The sequence below is a fragment of the Pinus tabuliformis genome, chromosome 8, assembly GCF_031772625.1.
Source record: "Pinus tabuliformis cultivar Carrire ecotype Pingquan chromosome 8, CPIR1, whole genome shotgun sequence".
NCBI classification, from domain to species: domain Eukaryota; kingdom Viridiplantae; phylum Streptophyta; class Pinopsida; order Pinales; family Pinaceae; genus Pinus; species Pinus tabuliformis.
This window is the reverse complement of record NC_142294.1, coordinates 160289200-160305089: the sequence shown is the minus strand read 5'-3', so window position 1 is coordinate 160305089 and position 15890 is coordinate 160289200.

Sequence of the window (15890 nt, the reverse complement as noted above, 5' to 3'; positions counted from 1 at the left end):
AGTTGGGTCAAGGGCAAGGAGAGCAAGGTTGCCACAATCTCCAACACCAATTCAACCTCGAGTTACAGTTTAAACTCCAGACATCATATCTCATGAAGGAGAACCTGCAAACATGACAGAAGATGAGAAGACCTTCAAAAAGGCTTTCTTTGATATGACAGAGATGGTTAAGGTCCCCTATGAAGAGAGAAATACCAGGTTGCAAGGGGAAAGTTCCAAACCTCCCAAAGAAGAAATCTCTTCAAGAGGTGCTAATGGAAAAGGAGGTAATGGAAATGGAGACAAACATCCACCCTCTCCACCATCTTCTTCATCTTCTTCTTCACAAGCATCTTCACCCTCTTCCACTAATGTAACCCTTACTCATACTCATCACCATACTTCAAAAGGAACTTGAAAATCACCTTTTTTAAAACTTGATGTTAAATTTGAGCTGCCCATGTATAATGATGAAGTGAATGCAGAGAAGCGTCATAATTGGATTCATCAGTTGGAGGTCTATTGCAGGATTCAAAACCTTCAAGAGGATGACATAATGATTCAGTTAACTTCCTTGAGAATGGAGGGTGAAGCACTGGTATGGTGGGAATCAAAGACCAAAGAGGAGATTAAAAAACATGGTAAGATCTCAATTTCTTGGAATGATTTCATTGTTGCAATCAAAATACAATTCTACCCTCTAGCTTATATGCAGAAAGCCATCATGAATTGGCAGAACTTTAGACAGCATTCAAAATGTGCAAGATTACCCCCAAGAATTTAGAAAAAGGTCTTTGATGTTAGGTGTAGATTTGCAATCACAGGACACATTTCTAAAGTACATAGGGGGTTTACATAGTTACCTTAGGCATACTATCTTAATGTTTTAATCCCAATAATATAGATGGTGTGTGTGTGTGCAAGCCACTCATCTTGAGGCAAGAGGGAAAAACACCCCAGAAGAAGGTAGTAAAAATCCATTTAAGAGTAAAGGAAAGGAAAAGGATTTCAAAGGAAAGGCAAACAAAAATGTGTCTATCAAAAAAGAAGGAGAGAAAATTACATGAAAACATTGTTCCAAAGAGGGTCACGATGAAGCTCATTGTTGGAAGCTTCATCCTGAAATGAGACCAAAAAGAAACAACAACAAGGGAAAACAAAAGGCAACTGCAACCACTCAACAGGATTTGGGATCTGATTCGGGTGATGAAACTAAAATCATAGCCATGGGATTAAAATGAAAAGAATCCATTGCTAGCACTAGTTCTTCAAACTCACAAAATGAAACTCCAAACGAAAAGAGGAGAATAGAACTTTTTCACATATGGGTGATCTCAAAACACAACAAGATTGATACGCTTTTCGATAGTGGTTCTCGAGCCAATCTTATCTATGAAAACATTGTCAAAAGTTTAAACTTGGAAATTGTTCCACATCATAAACTGTATCCACTTGGATGGGTGTGTGACAATGCGCAATTGTAGGTTACTAGAAAGTGTAAATTGAAATTTTCCATTACTACAAATTTCATAAATGAAGTGGAGCTTGATGTTGTGTCGTTAGATATCTGTGGCACAGTTTTGGGCAGCCCATACCTTAATGACAAAAAATATATCTTCCATAGACATGAAAACAAATATCATTTATTCAAAGATGGAGTAGAATATATTGCGAGAGCTCATAGCAAGAAAATAAATCTTTCGCTTATTAATGCAGGGCAGATGAAAACACTAGTGAATTCGAGCAAGAATTTTGTGCTTCTAATGATCAAACCCAAGAATGGTGTTGATAATGAAGCTTTTAAAGGTTGTGATTCAAATTTGAAATCTGAATTGGTTGACGTAGTTAACCAATATGATGAGATGTTTTAGGAACCAAAGGGATTAACTCCCAAGAGATGAATCCAACATGAGATACAGTTGCAGCAAGATTGTCCTCTTCCTAACATTGGCATGTATAGGATATCAGTGATGGAAAGTGTAGAAATTAAGAAGCAAATTCAAGAGTTGTTGAATAAGGGGATCATCTGACCATCTTCCTCGTCATGTGGTTCACCTATTGTCTTGGTGCCAAAGAAGGATGGAACATGGCGCATGTGTGTGGACTTTTATGCATTGAACAAAATTACGGTAAAGAACCGTTACCCACTGCCTAGAATAGATGATTTACTTGATCAAATGAAAGATGAAAAGTATTTTACTAAGTTGGAGTTAAGAATTGGTTGCCATCAAATTAGAATAGATGAAGGAGACATTTGGAAGACATCATTCAAAACAAAACAAGGTTTGTTTGAATGGCTAGTTATGTCAGTTGGTTTATGTAATGCTCCCACTACATTCATGTGTGTGATGAATGATGTGTGGAGGCCATTCCTTGATGAGTTTGTCATAGTCTACTTATGTGACATCTTAATTTTCAGTAAATCTCATGATGAACATGTCATGCATGTAAGAAAATTACTTGATGTCATGAAAAAAGAACAATTGTATCTTAAGATCTCAAAGTGCGAGTTTGGAAAAACTTCTTTAGTTTACTTGGGTCATATAGTTGGAGGAGGTGAGTTGAAAATAGATCCCTCCAAGGTTGATGTCATTGTGAATTGGCGAAGGCCCAAGACAGTTACCGAGGTAAGAAGTTTTGTGGGAGTAGCCCAATATTGGAGGAATTTCATTGCTAATTTTTCTTTTATAGCCACTCCTTTGCATGCATTGACAACTGTGAAAAGGGTTTTTCAGTGGGGCGACAAACAACAAAAGGCCTTTTATGCATTGAAGGAAAAGATCAATATAGCTCCAGTACTTGCACTTCTAGACTTGAGACAATCATTTGAGATTCAGACTGATGCTAGTGACTACGCTATGGGTGCATTCCTCATGCAACATGGTAAGCCTATATGTTTTCATTTGAAAACTTTTAATGGTGCGGTGATTAACTATCCTACGTATGACAAGGAATTGTATGCATTGGTGCAAAGTGTGAAAAAATGGAAACACTACTTGATGGGTAAGGAAATAGTCATTCACACTGATCATCAACCATTGCAATACTTGCAATCACAATCAAAGTTGCAACAATCAAGGGACTTCCGATGGATGGGTTTTCTTCAACAATTCCACTTGGTAATCAGGTATAGGAAAGGTATATACAATAAAGTTGTTGATATGCTTTCTAGGCCTATTGTTAGTGAAGCTACTTTACTCAAGCATAATTATGTTTTACATGAAAGTTATATTGATCAATATGCTTTAGATAATGACTTTCAAGATGTTTATGCAAGCTTGAGTCAAGGTAACCAAGTAGAGGAATTGGATTATCATTTGCATGATAACTTGTTGTACCATCTTGGAAAGATTTGTATTCCATGGGGAGAAAGAGTTAACATCGTAAGAGAGGCACATACTTCTCTTATTGCTGGTCATTTCGGTGTAAGTAAGACGGTGGCACATCTACAGAGGTATTGTTATTGGCCTCGTATGCTTGAAAGTGTGTCACATTTTATTAAAGGATGTTCATTATGTGCAATCAATAAGCCTAGCAATAGGAAGTTAGGATTTTACACTCCACTTCTGCTTCCTTCACGACTGTGAGAGAGTGTTTCTATGGATTTTGTAGGAGGTCTTCCATTGTCAAAAAGAGGTCATGATTTTTTGGTTGTAGTTGTGGATAGGTTCAAAAAAATGTTTATTTTGATGCCATGTAAAAAGAAAGTTACAACTGAACAAACTGTTTAGTTATTCTTTCAGAATGTTTGGGTGCATTTTGGATTGCCCTCATCCATTTTTAGTGATTGAGATTCTCGCTTTGCTGGGAATTTTTGGTCAAGCTTGTGGGGATTCATGGACACCAAACTGAAAAAGAGTACATATTTTCATACACAAATGGATGGTCAAACAGAGGTGGTGAACAGAACAGTGATACATCTTCTTCGTGGGTATTTCCGCAAGCATCCTAAGTTGTGGGATGAACATTTGCACTATATTCAACATGCTTACAACCGATCCAAGCACTCTTCAACTCAAACTTCACCATTTGAGGCATGCTTGGGATACTTGCCTAAATCTCCTTTGGATTTTATTTTTGGCAAAGATGTTATTATTGAAGGTCATAGTGACATAGACAAAGCAAGAAAGTTCATTAAACAAATCCAATTAGTGCACCAAAAGGTTCAAGAACAGCTTGAGAAAAGCCAAAGAAAGTACAAAACAAGGCATGACAAGCATCGTCAAGATCACAAGTTCCAAGTTGGTGATGAAGTCTCGCTTCACATTAACAAAGAGAGGCTCCAAGGAGAAGGTAAAAAGCTAAAACCAATTAGATATGGTCCATTCAGAATTTTGGAAAAGATTGGTAACAATGCCTTCAGGTTGGATTTGCCTTCATATATGCAAATTTATGTTTTTGTTAATGTTAAAAATTTAAGGTTGTATGAGACTCCTTTGATTGAAGATCAAGGATGGAATATTCAAATTCCATCTATTGAAGACTTTTCTCTAGATTTCCTTGATGAAATTTATCAAGACACTATACTTGACAGAAGAATAAGGATATCAAAAAGGGGAAGTATTGATTATCTTCGAGTGGGGATCAAGGGTACAAAACCTTTAAAATCCAAATGGATGGAGGTTGGAAAGGTGAGGGAATATTACCCTCACCTGCTGGACAACTGAAAGTGATCTTTTGGGGTCCACAAGGCTTCTAGTGGGGAAGAGTGATTAGGGGTTCAAAATTAGGCTCAAAACTCAAAGTGGCGGAATCTCGATAAACTTAGCTTTAGATCGAAGTTCTCATCATCCTGATTCCAATGGGGCGAATGACACTCAAATCCGAGCTCATATGAAGAAGTTAGAGCAAGTCAATGTTCAGATTTGACTTGGACAAATGGCAGGAGCAGATGACGTGGTAGGACTCTTCAGCGAATGGGGAAGCGCCAAGTGGCAGGTCGCCATTGGCCCCCGCATTTCGCAAATCGCATATCGGAGGCAGGTCGGCGTTAAAGAATCATCCCTAGAGCAAGCCAGGGTGGCGATGCGATTATCGCAGAATGGAAGTGTTACAAAATCGGCCCCCAACGTATCGAGTTGCGATGTGATATCGCAGATGGCAGCGTACTGGGTTGCAATGCGATATCGTAATCGCACATTGTAGACTCTCGTACATATATATATATATATATATATATATATATATATATATATATATATATATATATATATATATATATATATATATATATATATTACCTCTGATTCTCGCCGATTGCGATTTGCAATAGAGCTGTCGGAACCGTCGTCTTAATCGTCGGACCTAACCACCTTGCTTGTGACCACTCAGTCTTAACCGCGAGATTGATGAGGAAGTTGGCGTGACCGACAATTTCGGCAGATGAATTTAACTAGAAGTTAGCCAGATTTGGAGGAGGAAATTGTGGAAAGACTGGCAGAAGTCATAACTAAGGCAGTTTTCGACCAAATGAGGAGGAAAAAGAGGCTAGGGTACCATTTTTGAGTATTTTGGACTCATTGGAGCAGGATTCAGGAGCATTGGAAAATTGTACACACATCTTTTTACACTTTTGAGCATAATAGAGAGGCCTAAGCCATTGGAAGCTGGACCAAGGAGACGTAGCCCAGGAGGGGTGAACTCCTTTATCATGTTCTTGTTGTAATGTGTTTTTGATGATGTTCTATACATGTTTATGTTATTGTTCAGTCTCTTATTTATGTTAAATTGCTCATAAAATTAACATAAAAACTCATCATTTCACTTGCAAAAATTCATGAATCCTTAAGAACAATGAAAGCATTTTGTTTCTAATATCAGGAGTATCTTAGCACAACAATCTAATATTCTAAATCAGATCACTAGGTGTGGGGAGTTTTGCTACTGCAATACCCAGTGTCCTCTCGAAAAGAAGGACAAGCAGGACCAAGCAGTAGCACATGCTGAGATAAATAGGTTGTCCTCTAGGTTAGAGGAAGACTTTGCAATGATGGTAGCCATACTTCCAGGATTGAGGTGGGCGACATGGAGTTGTAACCCCAGAGAGCTATAGAGATTGGGCAGGGTCCTTAAGGAGTCCACCTTATGGATCACTACCTGGCTATGGGGGACCACAGTATTCAGTAACAGGATGGGCTAGTGGTAGTTGATGCAGTCAGTACCAGAGTGACAATTAGCAGTTAGATGCTAAGGAGAGTAGTGCAGTGTTGACAGCAGAGCAGGTGGCTCAGTGTAGAGTTGGTAGCAATGCAGATTCTTCAGTGACAGTGTAGATGTTAGTAGTAGTCAGAGACTCGAGAGACATATGCATCATACTGAACATAATTGATTTAGTATTTTGGATGCTTCTTAGTTGCAGATGCAGTTGCAACAGCAACAGATGAGAAGGATTTGTAGAGCTAGCAACAATATGGTAGTGCTAGCAACACCACAGATGCAATATCAGAGTTGCGCAGTGGTTGGAGGGCAGTATGGCCAAACATCAGTAGCGTTAGTGTGTTTGAATTATTGTTGAACTATTGAGAAAACCTAAAGTGTGTGAGAAATTGATGAAGAGGTGAAATGTTGATTATGTAACAACAATCCTTATTGCATGTGTGAAGACATAATTATTTTGTTATAAAGATAATATATATTGATTAATAGAATGAATATGAATGACATTACAATAACCCTCGTGATGGTTTACTTATAGCATTGATTAGTCACGAGGTGAAAGGGTGCATACCCCTTGACATTTTTTAATCAATTAATTCATTATAATTTATGTTTATAATAGATTCACTAATTTTTTTTGCATGGTGGGCATAGGCCTAGACCACACCAGTTGTGTTTTTAAAAAAATCCCAGGACAATAGTTTGTTGTTAGTAACCAACCAAAAATATATTTTTCAATTGAGCTAGAATGAATCTTCCACAACTACTTCCACCACCCTTAGGTCTCGTCATTGAAAGAATATTTACACCACACTTATAATCCACTTTCGTTGTGTGGTCACCATTGGTCGCAATTTTTTTACCATATAAGAGAATCTTCGTCATAATCATGGAGAATGTTATAGCTTGAAGCCACTCAATTTACATATGCCTTACATTCCTCTACTAGATGACCCTCTAGCCTCGACAACCTAAGAGATTTCTAGCCTACTCGGCCAAAATTCTAAGGGACTAGAGCCTTTGCATTGACCAAAACATAGATGTCACCATTGTTCAGGGCCCTTCTGAGGTTAGGGAGAAACTTGAAGAGTTCCTTGGCTCTCGTCTAAGGATATTCCCCAGTTTTGATACTATTACCATTTTGAAATTTCCAAACCACCCAATTGCCAATGAGAGGAAAATATTCTACCAAATACTTCCATACTACTGACCCTTTTGAAGATTTTTTTGGGGTTCTAAACCAATATACAAGTGGGAGGTGTTTCAAATACTTAGTTTTCATAACATGACCCCATAGGAGCTCGTTTTGAGAAATTCTCCAAAGGCTTCTAGCTGCCAAAGCTTTAGCAAAGAGGAAAGTATTCTTTAAGCCCCAACCACCTCGAGGTTTAGGGGAAGAAATCTTGTCTCATCTTGCAAGTGGAATAGCAGAGTCCCTAAATTCACTCCATATGAAATGAAAACTCACTTTCTTGATCTTAGTGAGTATAGTTTTTTGAATGGCTGTGATGGAAATCCAATAGAGAATGATGCTCTCCAAGATTGATTTTAAAATAATCATCCTACCCCCTTGCGGAAAAAAATTGATTAACCCACAAAGTAATGTGAGCTTCCACCTTTTTAAAAACCAAGTCCAATTTGAAATCCTTTAACCATTCAACTTTAAGTAAAATCCAAAATATTTAAAAACCATATCCAAATATATTTGGGGAAAGGGAAAGTAATCCTCCAATGGATCTGGGCATGGCTCTGGAAAACTAGAGTGTGATAAGCAAGACTTTTCCTGGTTGATTTTCATACATGTGGCTATGCAAAAATGAGTTGAAGTAAATTTAATGATTTAATGTCCTTTAAAGATCCAGCTATGAAACATAATACATTATCCATAAGGAGAATGTGTGTAATAACCTCATTGGAAGTGGCATCAACTCCAAAGGAGAAGTTGATCCTTTTTTCAAGGCCAGTGAGTTTGCTAAGGGATTTTGTAGTTATCTAAAACAAGAGTGAGTATAGAGTGTTGAAATTGTAACTAGGTTCGATCTTCATAATAATGATATTGTAAAAAGTCAAAAAGAACATATTTGAGTAAAAAGAAAAAGATATTTTTATCATATCCCATTTGAACATTCAAAAGAAATAAATTTATATGTATGTTTTATGTCTCCAAGTTGACCAAGTCGGCCCTCCAGAAGTCAAGTCAGCTCAGCTAGTATTCACACCTATTCAACCTCATGAAGTGACTATTAATAAGAGTTATTCATCCTCCTCCAAAATCATATCGTCTAAGCATACAATAACAAAGGCTTTGAGGCTTCTAATGTCTATAATACACAAGCGATCTAAGAATCTTTGTCTATGTCAATTTTAAGGCTGTATTTTCTGTGATACAAATTTCTGATGTTATATTTCTTTGTGATGTTGTGAGTTCCTGTGGCCCCTTTCCCTGTGATGATGTGATTTCTTGTGGTACCTTTCCCTATGATGATGCAAGCTGCCCATGGCACGTATCTCTTTGTGACATGTGAGCTACTTATGGCACTGCACTTTTGTAGTGTCCGAGTTTTCTATAGCACTACACTCTTGTGATATTTGAGCTATCTATGGCACTATGCTTATGAACTAATATGAAGTTTCTAATGCTTTCTATCTTTGTGACATGGCTTCTAAGGACAAGCATGTATAAATAGATTGGTTGACAAAAACATGGCAAAGTTTGAAGGGTTGACTTGGCACTTGGATCACTAGTTAGTTTGACTTGAATTTCTCTTGATGACAAAAGTTCTATAAAGAAAGGATTGATGGGTTTTCCCCTTGTGGGTTTTTCCCTAGCCTCTGGCCTAATTTCTGGTGTCTCTTGTCTCTTGTGCACTGTGATCTCTATTTGAATGAGTTATATGTTAATGTGTAATTGTTTGATGACATGACTAAATGAAGTCAAAACTAAGAGAAAACTTATATATCAGTCACAAGTAATTATCATGTTTAGAAATTATAGTTTACAAACAAATTTTAACATGGTATCAGAGTTATGGATTGAAGGGCAATTTTATCCTTTTTTATTTGAATTATCTCTATGATAAAATGAAGAAGTACAGGAAGTCAAAGGGCTAGAAGATAATATTTTCGTCCCAGCTCCATCAATTTGAAGAAATCTTGTGAAGTCTAGAAAAAAGATCCCAAAGTTTATTATAGAATTTCAAAATTCTCAAGCTAAGATTCATCTTTGTATTGATCTAAATTATATATGTAAAGTATGATCCAACTTCTCTGTGGTGACCAAGCTAAGCCTATTATATCTACAATGATTTGAAATAAGCTTTGAATTGCATTATCTCTCTGTGGCATCCAAGATAAAATCTCTGAAATTTCTCAGTTTTGAAGTCTTTTAATTCCTCTATGTGATTGAAGCAAAATGATTCCAAGCTTTTGTGGGGCAGTGACATGACTATGCCTCCCCTTGAATCAAAGCCAGGTCTACATGACTATGATCCCTGTGTGTAAAACCAAGTCCCTGTAGTAGATTGAAGATTTGTAGTTGATATTTGAAGTGGCGTTGTTGTATCTCAGTATTGTTTAAGCACAATTCTACTCGTTCCTAAACAGGTCTAAGCTCTCTCATCCTATAGAATGGTCAAATTTGAGAACGTTATACGAATTATGTAGAACAAACACATGGAATCCAAATTATGGCAGAAGATATGTGATGTGCAAATAACCATAGAAGTATTTCTTCTCACAAAAATGAAAATACCAGATCTAAAGTCTGAAGTTTGTATCTCTAAAGCAAAAGGCGTAATCTGAAGCAAATTATCTTGTTCATGTTCTTGCTGACAAATGTATACCAAAGGCCTATACCTATTTCTCATTGGAAGACATGTACCTCCTATGCTTGTGAATATTTGTATCACTTGTTTATGTGAATGTTTAAATCCTTATTTCACACGATGGACTGTGACACTTGTGCAAAAGTATGTAACTCTTGTTCATGAAAAGGACTGAAACTACTATTTGTGGATAATATGAAGATCTATGGGACCTTCTACTATGATTTATTTGAGGATAAAAAAGAGGTCGATGTTCAGATTAAAAGGAAATCTTAAGGAAAAAATTGAAGAGTTGACTTGAGCTACCATGATGAGAAGTTTGAATTTGTTGTGAGCATATATCTTTGTATTAGCCCAAGGAAGTTATAATATGGCACCATACTCAAAGGGGAAAATGGAGAACAAGTAATATTGAAATAATGCTTCTTAAGAGGTACGTACAATTTTCTGTTTGTATATCTCAAGAACTAGGATAACATAAACTAAGCATAGATCTATGTTATAAGTCCATTTCAAAGCTCCCTTGCATTCAATATCCACTATAAGCTAAGGTGTATGCTCTTAGAAGACTCATCAATCACAATTCTAGAAGGAATCACATTTAAATGTTATGGACATCTAATATAGTATGAGGTTATGTATCCTCTCTCGAGGACAAAAACATAGTCAAAATTAATAAGGTGTTCTCCTCACGAGTATTCAAACCTATACATATGAAAGTTAAGTTTATTTTTATCAATGTTAGAACGAAACTTCAAAGCTTGTCAATGGCATTTCTAGGGTTTGTAAATAACATATTAGTATACATGTAGAACTTGCAATTTGAATGTTGACAGGTCTTGAAGAATTTGATATTCAAGCATCTAGGGTTTGTGAACCCTAACAAAATTCTGAACTAAGAAAGCCCTAGGACTAATTGTTTCCACTGAAAAAAGAAGCCCTAGCTCTTGAGAATGATAGAAATGACATCATGTCGATGTGAGGATAAGGATGATTATAAGGAGTACAAGATTAAGAGGGAGTTGATTCTCTTCTCAAAAGATAAGTACTCTACATCTCCTTTATTCGATTAATGTTGTTTTTATAGTCTTATCTTTGGATAGTCTTTTCTCTATACACCTTGCTTAATTGTATTTGTTCTTCCATAGCCTCCTAATAAAGTTTGCAAGACAATGATAAGAGTTATCTAGGCTTTTATAACAAAAGAAAGAAATGGAAGAACGTAGCAAAGCACGAGGAATTTCTTGAATTATGGAAGAATGTGAATGAAGAAAGAAGAGAGAAGTTTGAAGTATGCATTAGAGAAGTCAAATCTAGAATGCACCAAATGGCAACATGAAAGCAAGAAGGTTCTCCTGGTGAGAGTGAGAGGATCATACTAAGATGATTTCGTCAGCTAGAAGAGTTACCCTAGATTTGAATGAGCCCCATGATTAAATAAGACCTTGTATTTGGGGAAAGAATGACGCATGAATCAAAGGAAGAAACACTGACTTTGGAGGAAGTTGGAATCAAAATTTGACATGAAGGATCTTACACTACAACTTGGGACTTGAGCATACATCAATTGGGTTTGCCGTGTTGATAATGAGTAGAGATACTATTGATGGTTGGGATCTAGTGTGACTTCTTGGAAGAGCATGAAGCAGGATTTTGTTGCACCGTGAAGGTAAAAGATCTAGAAGTTTGTACAATTAGTTGTGAAGCAATTTGGCTCTATAAGTAATACCCTATAAATATTGTCAGAGAACCTGGTTTTTTATGGAAGGTTGCAACACTTTATGATTTTAGAATATGGTGCAGATATGAGCTGAGAAACTACAACAGATATCTACAGATGAACAAGTAGCTTATGTAAGGGAAGTGTGAATACTTCTGAGAAAAGCTTGGGTTTGTGGATAACTCTTCCCATATTGAGAGGGAGTGAGAATGGACACTTAGTTCTCCATGTGTCATGTATTGTGACCATGACTAACAGTCGTAAGTCAAGTACATGGACATGGATAGGGAGAATAGTGGATTGGAAAAGCATCTTGGACAAAAATTGTATTGTGGCTAGGATTAACAGTCGTAATTCAAGTACATGAACTTGATTAAAGAATGGTCCGGTGGACTGACATTTCCTTATGCTTAGGAGGAAATGGTCTGGTGGAGGACATACTCTGGTGAACCTAGGTGACGTTTGTTCCTCGAAGAGGTGGTGTGGTGTCCTACTAAATACCTCCCAACACTGTGCTTTGATTTAGTTGAGAGATAGAGCTTACTTGTTAAGGCCTTAGTAATTCGACAATGCTTGTTATGATGATGTTATCATAAATGATGCTTATCAATATGGATCATTTCTTATATGAATATTTCAACTTGAGAATATCCCAATGAGTCGTTATGAATACCTCCCTAGTTAAGAGGGAGTGTTGAAATTGTAACTAGGTTCGGTCTTTATAATAATGACCTTGTAAAAAGTAAAAAAGAATGTATTTGAGTCAAAATAAAAGTATATTTTTATCATGTCCCATTTAGACATTCAAATGAAAGAAAATTGAATTTTTATAAGTATGTTTCATGTCTCCAAGTTGACCAAGTCGACCCTCGAGGAGTCAAGTGGGCTCATCTAGTATCCACACCTATTTGACCTCATGAAGCTATATTTCTCTGTGATGATGAGAGATCTTGTGGCACCTTTCCCTGTGACGATGCGAGTTCTTGTGGCACCTTTCCATGTGATGATGTGAGCTTCCTATGACACTTATCTATCTATGACATGCGAGCTACTTATGGCACTGCACTTTTGTCCTATCTGAGCTTTTTGTAGCACTACACTCTTGTGATAGTTGAGTTATCTATGGCACTACATTCTGAAGTAATGTGAAGTTCTAAGGCTTTATATCTCTTTGATGTGGCTTCTAAGGATAGGCATGTATAAACAAATTGGTTGAAAAAAACATGGGAGAGTTTGGAGGGTTGACTTGGCAGTTGGATCACTGGTTAGTTTGACTTGGATTTCTCTTGATGACAAAGATTATATAAAGAAAGGATTGATGGGTTTTCCCTTTGTGGGTTTTACCATGGCCTCTGGCCTAATTTTTGTTGTCTCTTCTACACTATGATCTCTATTTGAATGACTAAAGTGTTAATGTGTAGGTGCTTGATGACATAACTAAATGACGTAAACACTAAGAGAAAACTTATCTATTGGTCACAAGTAATTATCATGTTCGAAAATTATAGTTTACAAATGAATTTCCACATAGAGGTCATCCCTGCCTCAACCCCCATATGGCTCTAAAGAAACAAGAAGGAGCCCCATTTATCATGATAGAAAATAATATTGATTGGAGGCATCCCATAGTCCAATTTACTACCGGAAGCTCAAAACCCATTTTTAACAAAAATAATCTTAAAGAAGTCTAGCTAACCATGTCATATGCTTTGGACAAGTTAATCTTGAACACTATTGATGACTTCTTGGATACCTTACAACATGAATAGTTTCTCGAGTGATGGCCACCACATCATAAATTTGTCATCACAGTTGAAAGTCAATTTTTTGTTCAGAAGCGCCTTCACCTAGCATTGGCTTCAAATAAATAGCAATGGTCTTCACAATACTTTTGTAAATCACATTGGAGCATGATATGGGTCTAAAATCGACAAATGAGCTTCCATATTTTTTCTTCATAATAAGAGTAATGTGAGTCTTATTAAGGGCGCCTAGGACTTTTCTGGTGCTCTGATATTCTCTAATCGTCATCAAAATATTAGATTTGATCAAATCATAAAAGCTAGTGTAAAATCGTATTGACCAACCAGCTGGCCCTAGGGTTTTGTCTTTTTACATAGGGGGAATGGCATATTAGACCTCTGCTTCAATTTTTTTTTTCTAGTTAAGACTAACCTAAGTACCCACGGGGGATTTGAACCGGTGACCTATCGCAAGGAGTGCCTTAACAGCGCACCCATTCACCGTCAATCCAAAGCCCCGTGGGCAGACCTCTGCTTCAATTACCTCTACCATCATAATCAAATTCATTTCTCCTCATATCACAGAGGGGAAAGGTTTACAACTTCCAAGATCTTTTGTATGGGGGCAACATGTAGGTTCCTTAAACATTATTTTGAAATACTCTACTCCTTCCTCCACCATATCAAAGAAAGAGTGTAGTAAATCTCCATTACTCAATTGTATATGCAAGATAGTGTTTAGATTCTTCCTACAGTTTGCATACTCGTGGAATAAATTCATTTGTTGTCACCTTCGTTTATCTAGATAGCTCATCTTTAAATTACCATTTCAACTCCTCATTTTTCGGCATAGGTTTACCTGGCATCTTCCACACTGTGGAGCTAATTGATATTTGAGGCTTCTACGGAGGCTAAGGCTTTCTCTGGATAAAATACTACAATCTTCTCTTCATTATCCTTTAGGGTTTCTGTAGATCTGGCGTTGGGTATTTTTGCCCAATTTTTCAACATTGCATGCCTTCTTGTAATGTTGTTTGCAAATTACATCATAAATGGAAGGGAGGAGGTTGGAGAGGGTGGTCTAGAATAGTTCCACCTCTCATCAAATGACATCTATAGAAAATAAGTCTTGGTTGAATTTGAAAGCAGACCGAGGCTTTGGGCTACCCTTATTGACATGAAGAAGCATTGGAAGATGATAAGATAGATCCCCTTAGATACCCATGACTTCAAAGTGTAACTTCCTATCATTGACCAAAAAAAAGGTCCAATATTTTGGCCACCACCTCTTCTTTAGTGTAGAAGTTTCTCCAAGTGAGCACTAGCTTAATTGGTTTAAGATTAAGAAATTGTTTTTTTCAAAGAAGGATTTAAAGAAGACGAAGTGGATCTAACTTGGACATAGCACCCCCACTTCAGCACCCCCACTTCACTATGTGGCAAAGTAAAATTCAAATTTCCTTTAACGATAGGAAAAGATGCATATAACACATATGAATCATCCAATTTTTCCAAGAAATAAGAATAAGGCCCATATACATTCAATATATTGAAATGAGAACCTGTGCTTTTTTGTTTGTGTAACAATGGTAGAAGATTGAGCAATTGGGGATGACAAAGTGGATTAAGTGAGCTAGTCCACGTGACATGCCATCTGCATCCAACGAAGTAAAGGACCACTCTTTTAGCTTCGACTAGAAAAGAAGAACTCGCTTCATTTCTTTCCACCAATAACGTACTCATGGAGTTCCTTCCTTAATCCAATGTGCCACTCGGCTGTCGGCCTTGCCGCCATGGAAGCCACGTCTGGAGACCATCTCTGAACCGCACAGCCCGCTTGGCGACTCATAAATATCTAGGAAGATCTTGTGCACTCAGATAATCTGCAACGCAATTTGTATCTATTTACTCAACATTTTATTGTGCTAGAATGCAAGAGATTTTGTTTGTATTTATTCATCATATTTTGTAATATTGTGAAATCGAACATCTATAACTATCATACATTCAAATCTTTAATCCAAGAAGTGGAAGCTACCAATGGTGCACATGTTTTTGTCGGAATTAAACTTTAGTTTGCAAATTTTTGTATAAGTATTGTACCCTATGTCGTTTTTTCAAATAAAGAGTTACTTTACAATCCCTTTGTCAAGGGAAATTTATATATTTATTTTTCAATAAAATATATAACTCTTTTAAATATTCTATACTTCTCTATGGCGAAGCATATTTTAACAATGGAAACTAAACAATTTAACCATGGAAATTAGATTAATTAGCTAACCTTTAGGGTTGTTTTGACCAATTCTATTATACTGATTGAGTTTTGAAAATTGAATTTTGTTTGAAAATCTCTTAATTTAAAAAAATATTCATTTAGTATTGAGAAAAAATATATATATATAATTTCTATAATTTAAAGTGAAGTTGAATATTTAGTTGTTTTTGTTGTTATTTTCACTCAATTGG